At 42.4% G+C, this 18,115-nt stretch overlaps 1 protein-coding gene across 1 annotated transcript in view; it reads right to left on the bottom strand.

The window, feature by feature from the left end:
* LRRC75A (leucine rich repeat containing 75A) overlaps nt 1-18,115 on the bottom strand; it is a 458,606-nt gene that overhangs the window by 356,990 nt on the left and 83,501 nt on the right. The window lies entirely within an intron of this gene.

The following is an 18,115-nucleotide window of genomic DNA, read 5'->3' as shown; positions in this document are numbered from 1 at the left end:
GTAACGCCATAGCAAGCAGCTTGCTATGAGAACACCAGAGCAGGCTCATTCCTGAGCCACTGTTCTGTGTGTCCATTCACACATGGAGTGCGGCTCGGTCTCTCCTAATTGGCTTACTGGCTGTAATTGACAGTAGCAGGAGCCAATGGCTACCGCTGCTGTCTCAGCCAATGAGGGAAAGACCCAGGAGAGCTGAGGCTCTCGTGCACATTACTGGATCGGGATGGGGCTCAGATAAGTTTTAGGGGAGATGGGTGGCTGCTGCACACAGAATGTTTTTTTACCTTCATGTATAGAATGCATGAAAGTACAAAACCTTGAGCATTTACAACCCCTTTAAGCATTTAGTGTCCCAGCATAGCAGACTAGATGATTAGTAGTAAAGATCTTTGCCTTCTTACACTCACCTGTTTGGTCACCGTGTCCCTTTTAGTCCCATCACTTAGCCAAGACAGTGTTTCAAAATGGTGCTGTTAGTGATTTAACCATTTCAGTACTAGTACAGTAATACTCCATTACCAGGCCATGTTTCACTGATAGTTTGATTGATATTTACTCATGCTACACCTTAGCCAAATTAACTTTATATCTTTTTTTTTTAAACACAGATTTCTCACAGAGCTTTCTTTGGTAGTATTTAATAGCTGTTTTTTTTTTTTTTGTTTTTTTACTATAAAAAGAAAAAAAGACTAAAAATAATGTTTCCTTTACTATCTGATATAAAACAGACAATAAAAATGTCAGGGCAGTGCAAATACCTCCGCAATGACACCTTTTTGAAAGTTGACACCCCAAAGTGATTTAATTATTTGCCGCAAAGAAAAATGCTAATGGTAATGGCACAACAGAAAAAGTAATGTAGACATCATACGCAGACGGATGAAATAAAGTGGTTAATGCACAGGCCATATACAGTGAGAGGATGGAGACGAAGAGGTTAGTGTTCAAATGTGCATGGTAAGGGAGGTGAAGGGGTTACTATATAGTCACTGCAGAGACAGGAAGGAGCTTATATATACACACAGAGGAGGAGAGGTAGGTCAAGAGCCAGAATTTGTTCATTAGAGCTGGTGCTGCCAGTATGTAGTAATGAGTCATTAGATCCTCCTCCTTCCCCTTCCCCCACTGTAAAAACAAAAAAGAAAAGAAAAAAAAAAAAAAGGGAGCTTAGAGACGTAAACATTTCATGTTTATATTTTGTGATTGCTGTGATTGGTTATCAAGTGGTACAGAGCCACTCAGATTGGCTCTGCACACAGTATGTTTGAATGAAGCTGTCCAAGGACAGCACTATTCACAGACATTAACAGGCCACTTGTAGCCCAAGGACTAAATCTAGAGTTATAAACAACTCCCCAGAAATAGATGCCCTCCACCCCACCGCTATTTGACAATATGGCGGTAGTAAGGTGATTAAAGAATGCATGCTGTAGGAGTAACACAGAACTTTTCCTAGCAGGTTCTCTTTTCAATCTGAAAATGCAAGTTGTCTGGCCATCATGCTGACTCTTAGTCTAGGATTTTTGATTTGATTCAACTCTCCTTATATGTTTATGTGTTCCATGACAGTAAGTAAGACAGCTTTGAAGCCAGGGAATGAGAATAAAAGACAATAAAGTAGTGGGGGGGGGGGGGGGGGAGTCAGCAATGCCCCCATATTCTTCTCAGGGAAGGTTACTTCCAGATCTCACTGGTCATATAGCTGGAGGTGATTAGTGCTTTGCGATGAGGGCTTGTTGCATGCTCCTGGATCACGACACAACTGACCTTGACTAATTAAAGGTCCAAATAAAGTGTAGGCTTGGTGTCTGGAAACATTTCAATTGCACAAATAAGCGTATTATATTGTTCAGCAGCACTGAGCACTCTTCTTCTTGCATTTCTGTTTAATTATTTGAATTCTGATGAATTACAATATAACTACACCCCCACCAATGTAATTCCAAACCCTGCAAATCTCCAAAATTCCTATCAAAGCAGAAGAGTTTTAGCTACATGTGCAGACCATTCCTTCCTCATTTAACACTCTGTGTCTTTCCTAAAGAGTTTATATCAATTTGTTCAATTGGAAACAAATCTCAATGTAATTCCTCCATCTGCTCCCAAAACAGCTAAACAGAAGACAAATTAGAAATGTCAACAACACTTCTACAGTTCCTTTTAGGTGTAATAGGTTTATTTCATTAAGTAATGCAAAAAAGCTCTGGGAATTGTATAGAGCAGGAACACGATATTTCAGTATTCAGCGCTGGTAGTTTTCCACACAAAGAGTAATGCCCTACCTTAACGTGTTACTAAACCCAGGACCCTGCATTCACTATATCTGGTCTCCCACAATACATGGAAGTGCAATTATTTTAGTAAATATAAACTGCTAAATACCTTTTCTCATCAGCAGTTAGAGCAGTCTTGTGACTTCAGCAGAGCACATGTTGAAGCTTGTAGGAAGAGTTTTCATTCTGCTCTGACTGCCTTATGAGGCTGCAGGACCCCTGACCCTCTGTCTGGACAGCGCTGATTGGCCCTGTGCTGATCACATGAACCCTCCCAAAGGAAAAAAGAAACTCAAGCACATACCCACTAAACTGAGCATGTGCAGAGTGACTCCAAAGACTGTTATCAGGTGATGAGTCTGGGACAGTGGAAAAAGGGAAGGATCAGAAAAGCCAGGACCAAACAGCCTTTTTACACAATGCAGAAAATTAACCCCTTAGGTTCCACAGTGAGTATAACAAGCGTGCTTTACTGCATATATAGACTGATTTTACTGTTGTGGGTTTAGTAACACTGTAAGACTTGCATTTAGCATTGTACTTAATTTGATATAGTGGGCTCCATTACTAAGCGGTATGTACCACATTAAGAAATGCGGTAAAATAGCATTTTTCAAAATGTTTTTGCCAATTTGCTAAACAACGCTACTAAAATGTCACATGCGCTATTTTATGAAGTGATGTGGTATATTAGTAGTGAAAGCTTGCATTCTTTAACGCTAGTGGTAGCCGGCTTCCTTAACGAACAGTAAATATTTCATTTCACAGTGAGTAGAACAAGCATGCTTGACTGCATATAGACAGACTTGACTGTTGTGGGCTTAGTAACACTAACTCTGCTGTAAGTCCAAGGGTGGCTTCACACTGACCCACTGTGCTTTGTCCACCGTGCAGTGTGCTCCTGCATGCAGAACTTTTGCTGCTCTTTCACAAAGTGCACCAAAACTGCAGGACACAATAGAAGTCTATGGGAAAGCCAACCCCCACAAAACTGTGGGTACATTGTGTTGCACCTGCGCTGCAGCCAAAGCATAGCAGGGCAAAGTGAAAGCGCCTTAATGCCTGGTACACACTATCAATTTTTTTTTGTTCAACCCAATGGGCTCAGGAGCTCGCTTTACTATCTGATGTTAGTCCAGCGATCTCCCCACTGAGCTATTGTGTTTTGACAGGGGGACTGCCCCCCCCCCCCACCAGAATACACCGGTCATCGCTTGCAGCCATTGGCTGCCAACACTGATCGGATGCTGGTTTTCCAGCATGCCCATTCGACAGAAGCTGGCTGTTTGCACCCAGCTTCTGTCGGACAAGCTGCTGTACACACGGGTCAAATGTCAGATGGTTTCTGTTGAAGCGTCCAATGCGGACCATATACGGCCCATGTGAACAAGGCTTTAGATTCACACCTATTATCATGTTACACATTTATTGTTGTTTGTTTGTCTTTAAATTATTTTGTCCTTTCCTCACTCTGCAGCTAGGAGATACTCTATAGCTTGTCCCACCCTCTTTTCATTGTGTCTTTAGTTTCTGTTTTGAGCATATGTAATTGCAGGAGCTAGACATAATACAATTTTTTTTTACCTATCTGATGTTCATCTGTGAACATCTGCACAGGTTTTCTGTTAAATATTTCTACAATCTGCAAGACATCATTTGGATTGAGTTACTGTTTGTCAACACTGTTGAGATTGTAAATTATAGCTATCTCACCACAGCTGGATCAGTTAGAGACCACAGTTGCAATGCTTGGCTTGGGGAAGCAAAACAGCAATGCACAACCCTTTTTTCCATAATGTTTTATTTCAAATTTTTCAAAATACAAGAATACAAAAAGGTACAAAAAGTTCAACTGGTTAGTGGACTTGTGGACATAGAAAAGTTACAGAAAATCTGACAGCATTGCCAACAGCTGGACCTTGCAGGGCCAGCAGGAAGAAAAATAGTATATAACAAAAGAGGGTCATGTCATATAGCTGACCGCAACCCCCCAGACAGAATACCATGGAGTAACAAGTGACAAAGTAAGTAGTGTATTATCCTCATATCATTAGCAGAGGTGGAAAGGCAAGCGGACAACACCACGGTAAATATTAAAGCTTGATGCTCCAACCAAAAAAAGGGGGGGGGGGTGAAATGAGGGGGAGGGGAGGTAAGAGGAGGGAGGAGAGTCTAAGGAAAAAGAGAGAATAAAAAAAAAAAGAAAAAAAAAAAGAAAAAATAAGGGGGGGGGAGAGACAACAGGTCAAGGGGATAAACAAGAAGGTCTCATGGCCAACTGTTGGCCACTTCCCACCCCCCTCACCTCACCCCCCACACTACAGGGGTAAAATGCTTTGTCATGTACTTTTTTTTTTAAACTGTGCCAAGTCAAAATGCTAGGTACTTTGTTACCATGAGTTTTGGCATGAACATTATCAAGGTGAGTTGGGCCGCCATTAAGAATTAATCACAACTCTGCCCACCTATAAAAGGGATGAATGTTTTTTTGTGTTATGGGAATGGGCTTGATTTTGCATGTGTTCCCAAAAAGCACAAATACTATCCTAGCCTAAACTTAATCCTCACACGAACCCTTCCTGTTGCCCTCATACTAACACTCTCTGTAATCTCAATCCTCACACTAACCTCCCCTCTAATCCTAACACTTACCTTCCTTATAACACATACTACTCCTCCCTGTAAACCTCAATCTTGCAATAACCCTTCCTGTAACCCCAACACTCCCTGTAATCCGAACTAACCTACACACTCACACTAACCCCCCTTTTAATCTTATTTACCTATAACCTTCACACTAACCCTCCCCATAACAAGAATAGGATCCTTCTCTATAAAACTCATACTACAACTCTCCCTGTAAACCTAAACCTCACAATAACCCTTCCTGTGGTCATCACACGAACCATCCCTTTAATTCCAATCCTAATCCTCACAGAAACCTCACCATAACCCTAATAATCTTCTCAGTAACACACCAACCTTCCCTGTGACCCTTACAACTTACAATAACATTCCAGTAGCCATCATTCTAACCCTTCACGTAGACCTCACAACCATGCTCTTTTATATCGTCTTAATTTCTTATTTGCATGCTCAACTCTCCTGAATGTGGATTCTCAGTGCCAAAGGTGAACTAATTCAGCATTTAGATTTATTGAAGGCCAAACAGTGATAGATGAACTCTAGATGACTACAGTGTGCAGAAGGCTGTGAGAAAGGATTGATTATTAAAGTGTTTGTAACCCTAAAAACAAAATTAAAAAAAAATGCTCCTACTCCTTTAAGTCAAGAGATATAGCACAGTGCTTTTTCCATGTCAATTGTCCCTTTCTCTGTTGTACGATATCTGGTTCATCCTGCCTGTTCCCGTGTTCCCTGTTTACACGGACCACGTTTATCATGGCTGCTGATCCATGATAATGTGGTCAGTTTACATGTCTCTGTCATCCAGCTCTCCCCTCAGCGTCTCTTCCTCTCTTCCTGTCACTTACGTAGTAGTGTGTGAGAACCTGATCTCCTCCCTGCCCCTCCCAATTTGATTGAGTTTCTATTCTTCTGCAGCTGCTACTCCCCTCCTCTTTGCTAAAGCTGCAGTGTCTCCCAGAGTTTACTATCTTTGGAGATAGCAGCTAACAGGACAGTTTCCTTCTCTCACAATTTATTTCAACTAAAAGTTTCTAAACACTAAATAAATAGCGCCCTCCCAGAACTAAACGACAGCACTGTAGCCGTCTTTCAGCTATGGTGTGGTCGAGAAGTGGTTAAAAAAGCTGCATGCATTCCTAAATGCACAATATATAACTGGATCTTAACATTTTTAGATAATAACACTAGAGACAGTTGACTCAGGAAAAATCTGATTGCCTTCATGGGGATCAGGAAGGTCTTTTTCCCCCACTGGAGCAACTTGGATCATGCTTTATAGGGTTTTTATTTTTGCCTTCCTCTGGATCAACTGTGGGTATAGGTACAGTGGGGATCAGAAGTTTGGACACCCCAGCTAAAAATTTGTATTAATGTGCATAAAGAAGCCAAGGAAAGATGAAAAAATCTCCAAAAGGCATCAAATTACAGATTAGACATTCTTATAATATGTCAACAAAAGTTAGGTTTTATTCCCATCATTTACACTTTCAAATTAACAGAAAACAAAAAAATGGCGTCTGCAAAAGTGTGGGCACCCTGCAGAAATTATAGCATGCACTGCCCCCTTTGCAAAGCTGAGACCTGCCAGTGTCATGGATTGTCCTCAATCATCGTCTGGGAAGACCAGGTTATGTCAATCTCAAAGGTTTTAAATGCCCAGACTCATCTGACCTTGCCCCAACAATCAGCACCATGGGTTCTTCTAAGCCAGTGGTTCTCAACCTTTCTAACGCCGCGACCCCTTAATACAGTTCCTTATGTTGTGGTGACCCCCAACCATAAAATTATTTTCGTTGCTACTTCAGAACTGTAATTTTGCAGTGGGAGGAATAGTGCCCCATCATTGGTATCAGTGGGAGGACTAGCGCCCCATCATTGGTATCAGTGGGAGGAATAGTGTCCCATCATTGGTGTCAGTGGGAGGAATAGTGCCCCATCATTGGTGTCAGTGGGAGGAATAGTGCCCCATCATTGGTGTCAGTGGGAGGAATAGTGCCCCATCATTGGTGTCAGTGGGAGGAATAGTGCCCCATCATTGGTGTCAGTGGGAGGAATAGTGCCCCATCATTGGTGTCAGTGGGAGGAATAGTGCCCCATCATTGGTATCAGTGGGAGGAATAGTGCCCCATCATTGGTGTCAGTGGGAGGAATAGTGCCCCATCATTGGTATCAGTGGGAGGAATAGTGCCCCATCATTGGTGTCAATGGGAGGAATAGTGCCTATCGTTGGTGTCAGTGGGGGGAGGAATAGTGCCCCATCGTTGGTGTCAGTGGGGGCAGGAATAGTGCCCCATCGTTGGTGTCAGTGGGGGGAGGAATAGTGCCCCATCGTTGGTGTCAGTGGGGGGAGGAATAGTGCCCCATCGTTGGTGTCAGTGGGGGGAGGAATAGTGCCCCATCGTTGGTGTCAGTGGGGGGAGGAATAGTGCCCCATCGTTGGTGTCAGTGGGGGGAGGAATAGTGCCCCATCGTTGGTGTCAGTGGGGGGAGGAATAGTGCCCCATCGTTGGTGTCAGTGGGGGGAGGAATAGTGCCTATCATTGGTGTCAGTGGGGGGAGGAATAGTGCCTATCATTGGTGCCAGTGGGAGGAATAGTGCCCCATCGTTGGTGTCAGTGGGGGGAGGAATAGTGCCCCATCGTTGGTGTCAGTGGGGGGCGGAATAGTGCCCCATCGTTGGTGTCAGTGGGGGGCGGAATAGTGCCCCATCGTTGGTGTCAGTGGGGGGAGGAATAGTGCCCCATCGTTGGTGTCAGTGGGGGGAGGAATAGTGCCCCATCGTTGGTGTCAGTGGGAGGAATAGTGCCCCATCGTTGGTGTCAGTGGGAGGAATAGTGCCCCATCGTTGGTGTCAGTGGGAGGAATAGTGCCCCATCGTTGGTGTCAGTGGGAGGAATAGTGCCCCATCGTTGGTGTCAGTGGGAGGAATAGTGCCCCATCGTTGGTGTCAGTGGGAGGAATAGTGCCCCATCGTTGGTGTCAGTGGGAGGAATAGTGCCCCATCGTTGGTGTCAGTGGGAGGAATAGTGCCCCATCGTTGGTGTCAGTGGGAGGAATAGTGCCCCATCGTTGGTGTCAGTGGGAGGAATAGTGCCCCATCGTTGGTGTCAGTGGGAGGAATAGTGCCCCATCGTTGGTGTCAGTGGGGGGAGGAATAGTGCCTATCATTGGTGTCAGTGGGGGGAGGAATAGTGCCCCATCGTTGGTGTCAGTGGGGGGAGGAATAGTGCCCCATCGTTGGTATTAGTGACACAAATGATGGGGCACTATTTATCCCACTGACACCAATGATACTTACCTGGCTGACCCCTGCTCCAGCCTGGGCTCGCTCTCTCCCTCTCCCATCTACAGCCTGCAGAAGCAAAATTTGCACTTACCTGTCAGCTGTCTTCCTTCTCTGGCCTCTCTCCTCTTCACTCGGTCCTGCAGCTCCCTCGATCTTCTTCGATCTGCGCGCTCTGCCGCTTGGCTCCTCCTCTCCAAGCTCCACCTCCTCGCCGGTGATTGGCCGCCTGTGTGCCTCTCCTGAGCTACAGTTCCGGTGGCCAATCAGCGGCGAGGAGGCGGAGCTGTTGAGTGATCCCGGAGGTGTGGCCAGGTTACAGGGGCAGCATATCATCCCGCCCACAGATCGCGAGACAGAGCAGCGGTGTCTCGGTTCCTAAGACCATCGGAAATATGTGTTTTCCGATGGTCTTAGGCAACCCCTGGGAAATGGTCGTTCGACCATCAAAGGGGTCGCGACCCCCAGGTTGAGAACCGCTGTTCTAAGCAGTTGTCTAGAAAAATGAAACTGAAAATAGTGGACACTCACAAAGCTGGAGAAGGCTATAAGAAGATAGCAAAGCGTTTTCAGATGTCAATATCCTCTGTTCGGAATGTAATTAAGAAATGGCAGTCATCAGGAACAGTGGAAGTTAAAGCAAGATCTGGAAGACCAAGAAAAATATCAGACAGAACAGCTCGCAGGATTGTGAGAAAAACAATTCAAAACCCACGTTTGACTGCATGATCCCTCCAGAAAGATCTGGCAGACACTGGAGTTGTGGTACACTATTCCACTATAAAGAGATACTTGTACAAATATGGTCTTCATGGAAGAGTCATCAGAAGAAAACCCTCTTCTACGTCCTCACCACAAAAATCATCGTTTGAACTTTGCAAATGAACATATAGACAAGCCTGACGCATTTTGGAAACAAGTTCTGTGGACCGATGAGGTTAAAATTGAACTTTTTGGCCGGAATGAGCAAAGGTACGTTTGGAGAAGAAGGGGCACGAAATTTAATGAAAAGAACCTCTGTCCAACCAGTAAGCATGGGGTTGGATCAATCATGCTTTGGGGTTGTGTTGCAGCCAGTGGCACAGGGAACATCTCACGAGTAGAAGGAAAAATGGATTCAATAAAATTTCAGCAAATTTTGGATGGTAACTTGATGCCATCTGTGAAAAAGCTGAAGTTAAAGAGAGGATGGCTTCTACAAATGGATAATCATCCTAAACACACCTCGAAATCCATGGGGGATTACATCAAGAGGCGTAAACTGAAGGTTTAGCCATGGCCTTCACAATCTCCTCACCTCAAGATAATTGAAAATCTATGGATAGACCTTAAAAGAGCAGTGCGTGACAGACAGCCCAGAAATCTCAAAGCACTGGAAGACTTTTGTAAGGAAGAATGGGCAAAGATACCTCAAACAAGAATTGAAAGACTCTTGGCTGGCTACAAAAAGCGTTTACAAGCTGTGATACTTGCCAAAGGGGGCAGTACAAGATATTAACTCTGCAGGGTGCCCAAACTTTTGCAGACGCCATTTTTTTGTTTTCTGTTATTTTGAAAGTGTAAATGATGGAAATAAAAACTAACTTTTGTTGACATATTATAAGAATGTCTAATCTGTAATTTGATGCCTTTTGTAGATTTTTCCATCTTTCCTTGGCTTCTTTATGCACATTAATACAAATTTTTAGCTTGGGTGCCCAAACTTTCGATTCCCACTGTATGTGTATATGGAGGTTTTTGATTTTTTTTTTTCTTTATATTAGTTGAAAAAGGTGGATTTGTGCCTTAATTCAACCTATGTAACTATGATGTAAATAGTCTTCATATTGTATATACCTAGGTGCAAAAGCCACTTTAAAAGTCTGATAAAAAGCCCAATTACCCAAGCGCCCCTCTAGAAATGGAATCATACAGATAATGACTCTGACTAACGAAGTGATGTAAAGCAGAGTCAGCCATGACAATAGACCTCTGATAACTATTGTCAGATCCTCCGTACAGCCTGTCCCCTGCAATTTCCAGACATCAGTCTATTCTGCTTGTGCTTCAGGAGAGCTGCAAGACAGCCTCGAGGTTTTCGATTAAATGAACTCTAGAGAGTTGTCAGACGCACTATGCTGAATCGAGCATACTGGTCCTGCCACATTGGCATTCCTCGTAGCACGTTCGCATGCTGATTTAATTTCTGAGTGTATTTTCTTTTATTGCATCAGTTGATGGAAAATATGAAAAACAAAATCTGCTCGAACTTCAGAACAGAGGGAAGACTCCAGTGACATCTGTGCTCAGAATCCTTTCCTGTGTACTCAGCTGCCTCAAATTGAAATGTACCTTAATAAGAGCAAATATTTCCAGATCACATTCTTTCAATGCAGCAACAAACGCATAAAAGAATCCCCACCCAGCAAAGGAAGAGGAGATTGCAAATAAGAGCTGGAAGTCATTGTTGTGTGCAGCTAAATAATAGCCAACATGTGCAGGTGGCGACCTAGTGACAACATTTTATTGTGAATGAAGGAAGGTTATTACAAGACAGACACTTTCCAATAATGAATCATATCAGCTATCAACACATTACTCATTCTAAAAATATCTCGACCTCTACTGAGAAGGATGAAATGACCCACTAATACAGTAGTGCCTAACCTCAGAATGGCTCAGCAATTACAGTCACCCATCCTTGCTGTAAAAGATTATTGGGTGTTCAAACTAATTTGTTCTGTATTGTTGTTAAAGGGTCAGTCCACCCTAAACTGATATTCACATTTCAGTAGATGCTAAAAGTAAAGGGGTTTGATTTACTAAAACCGTAGAGTGCAAAAACTGGTGCATCTGTGCATAGCAACCAATCAGCTTCCAGGTTTCATTGTCAGAGCTTAAAGTGGTACTAAACTCACAACAGTAAAATCAGTCTGTATATACAGTCAAGCATGCTTGTTATACTCACTGTGGAACCTAAGGGGTTAATCCTCTGCATTGTGTAAAAAAGGCCCATTGATCCTGTTTTCTCTGCCCCTCCTCTTGTTCAAATGTCCATCTGATAAGACAGACTAAACCCGTAGCCACATGCACATGCTCAGCTTAGTGTGTATTGCTAGAGAGGTGCATGTGATCAGCACAGGGCCAATCTGCACTGTTCAGACAGAGGTCAGGGGTTTTGCATCCTCCTGGAGCAGAAAAAAACTCCTCCTACAAGCTTTAACTAGTGCTTACCTGAAGTCACAAGACTGCTCTAACTGCTGATGATAAAATGTATTTAGGAGTTTATATTTAGTAAAATAATTGCATTTGCATGTTCTGTGCACTGTGGGAAACCAGATATAGTGAATGCAGGTTCCTGGGTTTAGTAACACTTGAATTGAACAAGCTGAAGTTATAAGCTGATTGGCTACAATGCACAGCTGCACCAGATTTTGCACTATCCAGTTTTAGTAAATCAATCCGCTTGAGGTGATTCCAGCTGTATTAGTTCATTTGCAGCAGAAACATTTGAGTACTGTCAGTGATACTTTTTTTATTTGCACTAACAAACAATTTTGAGGACAAGCTTTTGGGGAGTGTCCCCTTCTTCAAGTCAAAGCAGTACTGATCACAAAGGTATAGCAGAATCTGTGTTTCCTTTGTGATTAGGTTGGTTAACTGCTTCTTTATGCGGCTATTTGCAGTATCTTCCATAGTATATCCATAGAAGTATCCATAGTATATCCATGAAAGATACTGCATATAGCCACATAAAGAAGCAGTTAACCAACCTAATCACAAAGGAAACACAGATTCTGCTATACCTTTGTGATCAGTACTGCTTTGACCTGAAGAAGGGGACACTCCCCAAAAGCTTGTCCTCAAAATTGTGTGTTAGTGCAAATAAAAAAGTATCACGGACAGTACTCAATTGTTTCTGCAGTAAATCAATCTTAAATTTCAAAATGTTGCAGCTTACCAGTCCTAAAATTAGGTGGCTGCATTTGTTTTCTTTTTTCCTTTATTTTCACCTGTGAACCTATGTACGTCTGTGAACAACACACTTCCTGTCCTAGGTTGACTACTCCCCCTTCACTGTATCTATGGAGTAAGTAATGTTTTCACCATATTCTGATTTGGACTACAAACATGTCCACCTCGCTTCATCTCTATTACATGGAAATAAGGGAATTTTTAGTTTACAGAAGACAGCTATCATGGTTTGTGATTTTGGTTCAGTTCACAGGAAGTTACAAGGACATTAAATTTCTGGAAAGATAAATAGAAATGTTCTTAGAATGAAAAATAAAAACTAATGCAGCCACTGCATCTAATGAATGGTTATATGATTGGTAAGGTTGAATAAAGACACCAGTCCAACCTGTGTGGGTGTGGGAGTTCATGTAAAAAATCATTTCTCACATCCCTGTATAGTGTGATCCCAAGATGCCCATCTAAGAATTTTTTTAAACTGTCAATACTTCCCGCTGTCACCACCAACTGTGGAAGAGAGTTCCACAGCCTTACCGCCCTGACAGTGAAAAAAAAACCCTATACAGATTAAGGTTAAACCACTTCTCCTCCGATTTCATAGAGTGGCCCTGGGTCTTGTTATACTCCCTGAGACTGAATAGTTTATTTCCTATGCTAGAATCACCATTAAGATATTTGTATATCGCTATCACATCTCCTCTCAAGCATCTCTTCTCCAGGGAGAAAAAGCTTAAGTGTAAATGGTAAAATCAGTCTGTATATGCAGTAAAGCATGCTTGTTATACTCATTGTGGATCCTAAGGGGTTAATCCTCTGCATTGTGTAATAAGGCTGTTTGATACTTTCTTCTCTGCCCCTCCCCTTTTTTAGGGGACCACCTCTTATCTCCTGATAAGACAGACTGAACAGTAAGCATTTTGCACAGTTTGGTGTATATTGCTAATGAGTTTTTTTTCTTTTCTTGGGACAGTGCATGTGATCAGCACAAGGCCAATCCGCACTGGTCAGAAAGAGGTCAGGGGTTTTGTATCCTCCTGGAGCAGAAAGAAAACTCCTCCTACAAGCTTTAGCTAGTGCTTGACTGAACACTGATAGAAGTCACAAGACTGCTCTACCTGCTAAGAAAAAGGTATTTAGCAGTTTATATTTTACTACAATAATTGCATTTCCATGTTGTGTGCACTGTGGGAGACCAGATATAGAGGATGCAGGGTCCTGGGTTTAGTAACTCTTTAATGTTTGTAGCCACTCATCATAACTGAGTTCCTCTAGTCCCCTTGTTGGTTTTGTTGCCCTTCTCTGGATGCTCTTCAGTTCCAGGATGCCACTGCTAAGCCTGTGATCTACTAGCACCCCCAGATCTTTTTCCGCCCTGGATTCCCCCAGAGGTTCTCCCCCTAGCCAGTAACTTGCATTCATATTTTTAGATCACAAGTACTTTACATTTTTCAACATGAAACCTTATTTGCCATATAATTGCTCACCCCATTATTTTATTGAGGTCTTCTTGTAAAGTTTCTATATCCTGTTGTGAAATTATGGCCCTACTTAGCTTTGTATCGTCAGCGAACACCAAGATTGAGTGATTTATACCAACTTCTATATCATTTATGAATAAATTAAACAGAATTGGTCCCAGGACAGACCCCACTTACTACCCCAGACCAGTCTGAATGCACACTATTCATCACCCCGCTCCCCCCTGAACATGCTCCTATAACCAGTTTTCTATCCATGAATAAACCCTATGGTCCATGCCTATTTAATTTCTGAATTCATTTCTGAGTGTACAGACCTCATTTTGTAAATTAATCATTTATGGGGGACTGTATTTGATTTTGCAAAATCCAGATACACCGCATTTATTGTCCTTCCTTTATCTGGGTAAACTACAAAAATGCGATCAATCTGAATACCTGAATTTGGCTTGATATCAGCCTCTTTAATCCCCTGTGCAGCAGCCACTGATTGGCTCATCACTAGAGCCAATCAGGCATCTTGCATTCACATGTGCAGTCAAACATCAGGAGAAGAGAGCAAAGAGATAACCTTATCAGTCTGCTGCTGTTCTTTTTCTGTCCAAACACAAAATAAGGCTGGGGGGAGGGGGGGCATTCTCTCTGTACTGCCCAACTACAGCAGTGAAAAGTAAGGTCACCAGCATGACTCTGCTGTGTGATAGAGCTGTGTAAATCACAGGACTGCAATGACATAAATACAAATCCTTTGGAGGATAAGACAGTTTTCATCTATGCGTTTCATCTAAATGTATTTAGTTGACTGGAGTTCTACTTTAAGTGAACCTGTTGCTTTATCCTGCATAAGCAAACCATTATTCACTTTAATAATCGGTAACCTTTTATGAACAGCAAATTAGCTTCAGCTCTTCAGTAACAGTAGCTACCAAACGTTTATACTTTTCAACTATTTTTATTACCATCATAGCCATTGCTGTGCTGGCTGTTGCAGTAGAGTCTTGGAAACCTATAAATAGTGGCACACAGTTGCAGGATTAATTGAATCTGAAGTGGACACAGCTCTGAGTACAACAGGAATGAGTAAAGAAATCTGTGTTGACCCAGGACAGCTTATATCTAATACAGTGGTCTCCAAACTGCGTCCCAGGGGCCGAATACAGCCCTTTAGTTGCCTTTATTCGGCCCTTGGGGCACTTTAGCTCCCACCAACAATGGGGCTCTATTCCTCCCTCTGACACCAACAATGGGACAATAATCCCTGCACTGACACCAACAATAGATCACTATTCCTCCCACTGACACCAACAATGGGGCACTATTCCTCCCACTGACACCAACAATGGGGCACAATTTCATCCACCGATTCCAATGATGGGGCACTATTCCACCCACTGAGTCTAATAATGGAGCACTATTCCTCCCATTGATTTAGATGATAGAGCACTATTCCTCCCACCTACAATAATGATGGGGCACTATTCTTCCCACTTACATAAAACAATGGGGCACTAATAGTTCCCCTAAAACCAAATAAGGGACATTGTTTACTCCTACTGATGCAAGGATATTTGCTACTTCCACTGGCCATAGTCTGGCCCCCCTAAAGTTTGAAGGACAGTAAACTGGCTTTTTGTTTAGAAAGTTTGGAGACCCCTGCTCTAATCTGCTAGACACATTTACACAAGGTGCCAAGGAGTTATTTATTTCACAGACCTCAAGTGACTCAATACACTGAAGATGTCCATAAGTATGGGCTCTCAACACACAACAAATATATATTTTTCTGATGAACTTGGTTCAAGTTTCAAACAGCTCAAGTATAAGTGCACTGAAGCCATCCTTTAAAGTGAATGGAAAGTTATTATATATATATATATATATATATATATATATATATATAAAATTTTATACTTACCTGCTCTGTGCAATGGTTTTGTACAGAGCAGCCCAACCAACCTCTTCTGGGGTCAGCCGCTGGCGCTTAAGGTTCCTCCCCTTCCCCAAGTGCCCCTGTAGCAAGCTGCTTGCTATGGGGCATTCGTGAATGTCTGGTCCCAAGCCTGGCTTTGTGCGTCTATTGACATACACATTGTGGCTTGGCCCCCTGCACTAGATTTAATTGACAGCAGCAGAAGCCAATAGCTCCCGCTGCTGCCTCCATGTCCAGTGAGGAGAGAGAGAGGGAGCAGCACTGCCAGTGCTGGGACAAGGTCATCCAGCGCCCAGAGCAAAGATTACAAACTGCGCCCACCCCCTTATGTGTCAGCTTAGGGTATCCTACCCTCAGCAGTCATCCAGTTGTCAAGATTACTGCGCAGCTCTAGAACTGTCAAACAGGTTTTGTGCAGACCTGGAAGTGCGCAGTGACATTGTGGTACCTTCCTGCTGTGTTCTATGCCTCTGCTGATCTCCTTGTATCAGAGCCAAAAAGCAGAGCTTGCATGCCAGTCACAGTGGAGTATGTATTTGCACAATTTAGGGAGAATTGACAGGATTTTCATGTCAGATCACCTGCCTATGAATGAAGTCTTCAGTAGCTAACATGTTAGGAAAAAAGGGGTGCCAAATAGCAACTTTTGCAGTTTTAACACTGGGCTCATGCTTGTGCTGATGATTCTTTACATTTTAAAAGTTGCTATTTGGAATTTTTTCTTCTCTTTGTTAAAAATAACTTAATAAAATACAACAAAAACATGAAACAATATGTGAGGGTAAATTCATACCAGGTGTGGTAGGACTAGGTCACGTGGCTATTTCAGGGTAGCATCAATGCAGTCCCACCGCAAACTGTCTTGTCTCTTACCTGGCCGGTTCATACCACTACACTGTTATGGTGTGTGCTGAAAAAAGTACTGCATGCACTACTTCTTTCAGCACAGCGCAGTGGCAATCCATGCCATGACGAATAAAAATGAATGAAATGTCACTGTGTGACATTTCAAAAAATTAAAAAGGAAAAACAGTGAACAATTGGCCATTGGCACATCAGCACAGCTGAATTGAATGTTCGCTAAGGCTGAGTTTAGAGGTGTGGATGCGGGGAGTGTAAAGGTGCGGTTGTGCCATACGATTACCGCTTCCCAACTGTTCCCACTGAAACTACAATAGGCAACAGATGGGGTTGTGATGCTCCGATTCACGCCTGCAGCAAAATCTACCCGAAATGTAGCAATCAACACATTCAGGCAAATAGGGAAGTGCCGCAAAGCATGGCAACCATATTTTATATATATAATGAAAAGATAGGTCATAGAAATAAGATATTTTAGCGGGAAAAAGTGAAAAGAGATGTACTTGAACTACTTTTTAGTGGAATATTTGCAGATCCACTTTAATTTATTTAATTTAAAATGAATGATTATGTCATGCCAACATCACCCAATGGCTGCATTCTACTGTACACTGTGAAATGTTTTCGTATGGTCAGATGGGCATGTTGTAATGTAGAGTTAAGCTAAGCGTGAGAATTGAGAGGCTCCACAGAGTTCATAATTAGTGGCTAGCAGCCAATAAAACAAGGTCAAAGACCTTGCTGCTTTATTCCCACATCAGCCAGCTAAGCCGTCATTTAGAATCTGGAGTCTTTTAGGCTCTGGACAGTGACTTCTTTGTAGCAAAAAAAACTCTGCCTTAATACCAGCCAACTCAAAGTCTGCTGAAGACATGAATTATTACTTCCTTTCAAAGACAAAATTTAGATAATCTTACCCTACCTATACAAACTAGAGAACCTAGAATTCTGGTAACGGTTTCCATACAAATATCGTGGTATACTTGTGGAAGCACACATAGCCAAGAAAGCTTGTAAATAATACAATATATCTTCAACAGTCCATGGCCTAAATTTAGCGAAGTTTTTGATATTGCATCAAAGTTGTAGACACAAAAAAAAAAAAAGAACATTTTGGGGGCGTACATGAGGCTTCCAATGAGTTGGAACTGCTTTTCTCCCCACAAAAGTCAATAAGAATGCAAAAGCAGCCTAGGAATTCAGAAAGCTGGTGAAACAATGGTCAGAAGCACCTGTGATAGATATCAGAATCTTCTCAAACTGATAAAAACAAAGCTGAATGATCCTAAATTGCATGTGCATTTGCACATCTACACAAGTCAAAATGGCAGCTCAATAAACAGACCCTATATACTGACCCAGATTTATCATTAGGTAGTACAGACCAGAGCTTCTAGATGGTGAGACAAAGAGGTGGTTTGTTCTGTATATTTACTAATTCTTCTCATCATTAGTAGGAAGTTATCTTATATAGGTTATTTACAGACTGTCACAATCTTTTTGGATAAAATATGACCAGTACAACCAGAAATTGTTCCATGTAAAAGGCTGCGTGTCTTCAGACTCCAGTAATAGAAATCTGTATCTGTTACAGTCTGTCTGTAACTTTGATTAAAAAGGTAATAAAATCCATTGACTTAGAACACATATTCACTGGATTGGTGACACTGTCAGCTGCCCTGTAATC

This window comes from Staurois parvus, unplaced genomic scaffold, assembly GCF_062004578.1.
Source record: "Staurois parvus isolate SC_StPar_1 unplaced genomic scaffold, SC_StPar_1.0 ptg000321l, whole genome shotgun sequence".
In the NCBI taxonomy this organism is placed as follows: Eukaryota; Metazoa; Chordata; class Amphibia; order Anura; family Ranidae; genus Staurois; species Staurois parvus.
This window is presented reverse-complemented; position numbering and strand designations above follow the sequence as displayed.